Below are 6,034 nucleotides of genomic sequence, written 5' to 3'. Positions count from 1 at the left end.
CATGTGGCCACTGCAACGTGGTGTCTGTTCTGTTCAGAATAAGGAATAGAGAACACATTTGTTGAGAGGCAGGCGCATCTAGAACTTTCTCCTCCGACAATCTAGTTGGAAGCCCTGATCTCAGGCCCACGGTGGGGGCAGACTTGGAGGAGCAGAGTGGGAGGCAGCCATGCACTCTTAGGGCTGAGGGTTTTTGGTGATGGTGCGGTGGCCAATCCTTGTGACCTGCCTGGTGGGTGCTGGGCCATGGAGGTCTCCTGCTGTACTCAGGAGGAGACGGTGGTGTCTCCTCCCTCTCGTGTGTGATCCCTTCCAGACCCAGGGCCCAAAGTGGGGGCTCACTCATGACCCCTGTGGGCCGAGGCCTCTACCCCTGAGCTCATAGCTGAGTGTAGAGTGCCCTATCTCTTGTGGGACAGTGGGCTCCTTTGCTGACCTGGCTGTGGACCAGTGAGGCCCAGGCATTGAGGGCTGAGCACTGAGGCGGCCATGCAGTACTTCCCAGCCCTCACACTGCTTGCACTCTGAGGAGCAACCCAGGAAGCCCTCGCACCCCAGTGCTGCCAGATTTCTGTGGTGCTTGGCCTGCACCCCTGGAGCAGCAGCCAGTGCCACCTGGGTCTGCTGGGAACCCCACAGCCAGATAGTCCCCCAAATGTTTGCTGCTGCTTCCCCCACACTGTTCCCTGACCCCAGGAATTTTGAGGAAACAGCACATCCAACCTAGATAAAAGGGACAATGCGTGGACTTGAGTCTCCCACATTCTCGATTTCCCTTCCAGTGTGGGGCTTTCTCTTGACTTCACTCTTTGGCACTCACAAGTCAGTTTGCTTTACCTAACAGCCACATAGTGACTATGGTTGTAATGTGTAAGGGTCCGTCTGCACCCACGAGGAGGGATGAGAATCAAGATCAGCACAAAGCTGATGCTTATGAGGTGGACGTCAGACTTACCTCTGCTCTCCAACTTCTTCACCATTTCTGACGTACCCCCTCCCCACCCCGATGCTCTTTATACTCTCCTGGGCTCCGTAATTCATTGCAACGGCCACACAGAACGCAGACGATACTTCTAGTTCGGTAGCTTATTAGGGAAGTGTCAGGCTACACAGGTTTAGAATCAACTTGGAAGTAACAGGAGACAGGACTGACTTCACCAATCAGGGCAACTTCAAAGTAGAACAGCTCTCACCTTCCCAGCTGTGTCCATAGGCAGGACCTTCTCTCAACCGTTGGGCCTCACTGGACCTTGCCTCTGCCCTGCTTGGTCAAGTGTTACAGCTCTTTTGGCTCTGCTACAAGGGCCTGGAGGAACCCCACCGTGCCATTAAGCCTCCTGCCCGAAGGTGCTCAGCTCTCTCTCTGTGGGCCAGCAAGCACAGCTGCAGCTGGCTGCCAGCCCTGTGGTTCCCACCATTCGTACTGCCACCACCGTCTCACACCCTCTCATGCTATCTGCAGTGTTAGAGCTTTTGACCTGTATTACAGCTCTGTTAGGAGGTTCCCTCTCTCTTCCATTACTTCTCTTAAAACCTGTTGGCTTGGCTGCTTACAGAAGCAAGTTCCTTATCAGGGCTCGTGTCCCTTGGAGTTCTGTGCTAAGGGTCATGATGGGGACACCCAGGGTCTAGGAGGCAGGGGGTAGGATGTGCCTACCCCAGGTGGGAATGACCATCCTGGGTTCAAAAGAGGGCGGGGATGGGGAGCGACACCCAAACCTCTCCCCGGGCTCAGCCTCCTTGGCCTCTACCGCCCACCCCTTTGGCTGGTCCCACGTGTAGCCCTGCACCCCTCATCTTGGACCAGTCAGGAACTCTGGGAACTTGGCCCGCAGGTGCAGTTCATGCCTGCCTGGAGGCGTGTTTGGCCAGGGACTGCACGGCCACCTGCTGGAGCCCTGCTGGTCTGGGTAGCAGGATAGGACTGGGGTAGAGTGGGAGGCTCTCCAGGCTTCTCACCTCTGAGTGGGGCCTTGGTGGTCTGTAGGGCCTCCCCACTGAGCCAGGGGTCCTGCAAGAAACTTCAGGCCTATTCAGCCCTAGGAAGAGGGGCAATGAAAACCTCATGGGTCAGAACAGAACATTGTCTGATACAATGCTGAAAGATGAGGCCCCTAGGTTAGAAGGCACTGAACATACGCAGTGACCGCAACAATGGACTCAAGCACAGTAATGATCACGAAGATGGTGCAGGACTGGACATTTTGTTCTGTTGTACGTGAGGTGGCCATGAGCCAGAGCTGACTTGACGGCAACAGCAATGTTGAGTCGGAGTCAGGAGTCCCTTATCTAATAACCTTTGAAGTCCCTCAAGTCCTTCTGATTTAATAGGGATCTCGTTGAGGGATCTTAGGAAGGAGTGTGGATAGGTCTATTTCCACTTGAAGAGGTTCTGCATTCCATATATGTCCAATATCAGTGGGGTTTTTGCCCTGCCCACAAGGAAGGAGGAATTCTAATAGATTGTTTCAGTCCTCAGGTGGGTGCCAGCTGGCGAGGACCAAGGAGACAGAGAAATTTCGGAAAATCAGAGCAAGCTGTTAAAGAGCACTTCTGAGACGGAGCTGAGTTGAGGGTTTGTAAAATGAGTCCTTTGGGAGCACAACTGATTTTGATACCCCAATTCATGAGACGGTCTCTGCTTAATAGACTGGGGTAGTAGGACTGAGAAAACCCGTCTGTCAGTTTGTCATACTGCGGTGGCTTATGTGTCTCTGTGATGCTGGAGGCTATGCCACCAGTATTGCAGGTACCAGTAGGGTCACCCATGGTGGACGGTTTTCAGCAGAGCTTCCAGACTCACAGACTAGGAAGAAAGGCCTGGTGATCTACTTCTGAAAATTAGTAAAAAACAACAAAAAAAAATCTAATGGCTCACAATAGGACATTGTCCAGTACGGTGCTGGGAGATGAGCACCCTAGGCTGGAGCGCACTCAAAACACACAGTGGCCCTAACAGTGGACTGGAGCGCACCAACAACTATGAAGACAGTGCAGGACCTGACAGTGTTTCATTCTGTTGGACGTGGAAGTGCTGTGAACGAGAGCCAATTCGACGGCAACAACAGGTGTATGAATAATTTCAAATACAAGAATCAGCACGAAGCCAATTCCTGTGAGGCGGAGGCCAAGTATATCCCAGATTTCCACATTCTCCAAGCCACTGTGCCACTCCTCTCACACTGGCCTCTGTCCCTCCCCTCAGCACTCTTCCCGCCCCCACCCCATTTGGATTTGGCAATTCGCAGCAATGTTCACAGGACTCACAACTATATTTACAGTTAAGTGGTTTGTTAAGGAACAGGGTACGTCTTGGGATCAGGCTCAACAGGCTGCAACTCAGGATCAGGACCAGGAAACTAGGCAGTCTCCCTTCTTCAGTGCAGGACAGCTCTCAGCCCCTCAGCCCTGAAGGGCTCCTCTCGGCCCTGCCATCTGTCACCACTGACTCTGCTGCTGGGTCCCTTCCGGGCCAGTCGCTGTCTTCAGTGTTACAGCCATGTTACAGCCAGGGCTCCGAACCGGTTTGTTTGGATTGAACCCCTGGTGAGGATCTGCATTTCTAACTAGTTTCCAGGTGATGCCAATGCTGTTGGTTTGGGACCAATTCTCAGAACCACTAGTAGAGCAGTGGTTCTCAAAATTTATTACACATATGAATCACCAGGGATCTTGTTAAAACGTAGATCCTAATTCAGCATATCTGGGGCGGAATGCAAATTCTCAGCAGGGGTTCGAACAGGAAAGAGCCGGTTTGAAGCTCTGGTTACAGCTCTTTTAGGTCTCTTGCCTCCTTTCTGCTTCTCTCTTGCCTTTTCTCCTGTCTGCTACTACTTTATTGTGCTTTAGGTGAAAGTTTACAGATCAAATTAATTTCTCATTCAAAAATTTATACACAAATTGTTTTGTGACATTTCTTGGAATCCTCACATGTCAGCACACTCCCCTGTCCCAACCCGGATTCCCCATTTCCATTCATCCAGTTTTCCTGTCCCCTCCTGCCTTCTCAGCTTTGCTTTTGGGCAACTGTTGCCCATTTGGTCTCATACTATTGATTGATCTAAGACGCACATTCCTCATGTGTTATCGTTTGTTTTATAGGTCTGTCTAATCTTTTTCTGAAACGTGAACTTCGGGAGTGGCTTCAGTCCTTTCTGCTTCTGTCTCTTGTCTTTATGATGCTTTCTGTCTGAAAAATCTCTGAGGGGCTGGCTCTCTTTTTTTCTACACACACACACACAACCCCTTGTCAATTTCAACCCATGGCCCCTCCCAGTGGGGGGAGGGCAAACCGACCAATTCTCTCAATAGGCCCCAGACACTTCATTTGCATAGTAGGCTATAGTTACCCAATTTGCATACTTCATAGTCACTTAATTTGTGTAGGTATATTAACCAATCTCTGCAAAGTGCATACCAATCACAGGGCAGGCTGCAGCCCAGGGCTCGAAAAAAAGTCAAGTTGTTTAGGATTACTCAGGAAATGTCAGTCAACCTGCACAAAAGTAATAAACCCTCTGGGGTAGAAAACTAGGGCAAAGGTAACTCCTCAGGGTTTAGGGGAAAAGTCTCTGGAGTTGTTTTTCCAAAGAACCAAGGCAAAAGGCCACGTAAAGAGACCCATTTCACCACACAGTTGAGAAGGAAGTTATGTCGGGCCTTCAGAAAACCCATGGAAATATCGAAATGGCTTGGACAGGGTAAATCATGGGGTAAATGATCAAAGCTCCCAGAAATAAGGTTGATGGCTCAGAGGAAGCAGGGAGGGAAGCAAGTGGTATTGGTTGGGATGAGTTGCCCCTGTGTCAATGAGAAATGTGGTGGGATGCCCTTCAACTTGTAATTTCTCCTTGGGAGTTGAGTGGTAACGGAGGGCATTCGATAATTACTTCCCTTGAGGGGAGTTGATAGCCCTCTTGAGAGTTTTGAGTCTTTCCTCTTTAATGGCTGCACAGTCTTGAGCTCAGTGGCCTTTTTCTTTGCAATAGCAATAAGTATCCCAATCAATAGGAGTCCGCCTCTTAGGAGCTTGTCTCGTCATAATTTTCAGGCTTTTTTAATTGTAAGCCCATGAGTTTGTGTTGTGTGTTTTCTGTTTTCTTGGAGATACTCTCTCATAATGTTGGGCTAGAGTTTGAAGTTCAGTTATCTCTGCATTTTGCCAGTTATTTTTGGGTAATGTGTCATGAAGCTCTGGTTTAAGGCTGTTGACAAAGCTTGTGGCCAGAGCAGAGGCTGTCTGGGTATTTAGTTCAAGCCCTGAGTAACTTCTAATTGGTGGTGACAATTTACCAGTTTCATCTTTTTGCTGTCTGCAATTTTGAGCACACAACGAATCAATTTTAATAAGAATAGCCTCCGGTATTGACTGAATTGTGTCCCCCCAAAATATGTGCTGAAGTCCTTACCTCTGTAACAGTAGATGTAATCCCATTTGAGAATAGGGTTTTCTTTTCTATATTAATCAGACCATATCAGGGTGTGTCCTAAGCCGAACCACTTCTGAGTGATATAGATAGCAGTATGTTAAAAGTTAGGCTGCTAACCAAAAGGTCAGCAGTTCAAATCCACCAGGTGCTCCTTGGAAACCCTATGGGGCAGTTCTACTCTGTCCTATAGGGTTGCTGAGTCAGACTCGCCAGCAACGGTGTATAGACACAGGAGATTTGGTGGCCTAGTGGTTAAGAACTCGGCTGTTAACCTAAAGGTTGATGGTTCGAACTTACCAGCTGCTCTGTGGGAGAAAGATGTGGCAGTCTGCTTCTGTAAAGATTTACAGCCTTGGAAACCCTACAGGGCGGTTCTCTGTCCTATAGGGTCGCTGAGTTGACTCAATGGCAACAGGCTTTTGGAGACATAGAGCCCTAGTGGTACAATTGTTAAGCATTTGGCTGCTAACCAAAAGATCAGTGGTTCAAAACCAACAGCCATTCTGTGGGACAAAGATATGGCACTCTGTTTTCAAAAAGATTACAGCCTTCAAAACCCTGTGGGGCAGTTCTACCTTGTCCCATAGGGTCACTCACCATGAGTC

The sequence above is a fragment of the Elephas maximus genome, chromosome 5 (genome assembly GCF_024166365.1).
Source record: "Elephas maximus indicus isolate mEleMax1 chromosome 5, mEleMax1 primary haplotype, whole genome shotgun sequence".
Lineage (NCBI taxonomy): Eukaryota > Metazoa > Chordata > Mammalia > Proboscidea > Elephantidae > Elephas > Elephas maximus.
The sequence above is the reverse complement of the archived record's forward strand: the minus strand, read 5'-3'. Positions refer to the sequence as shown.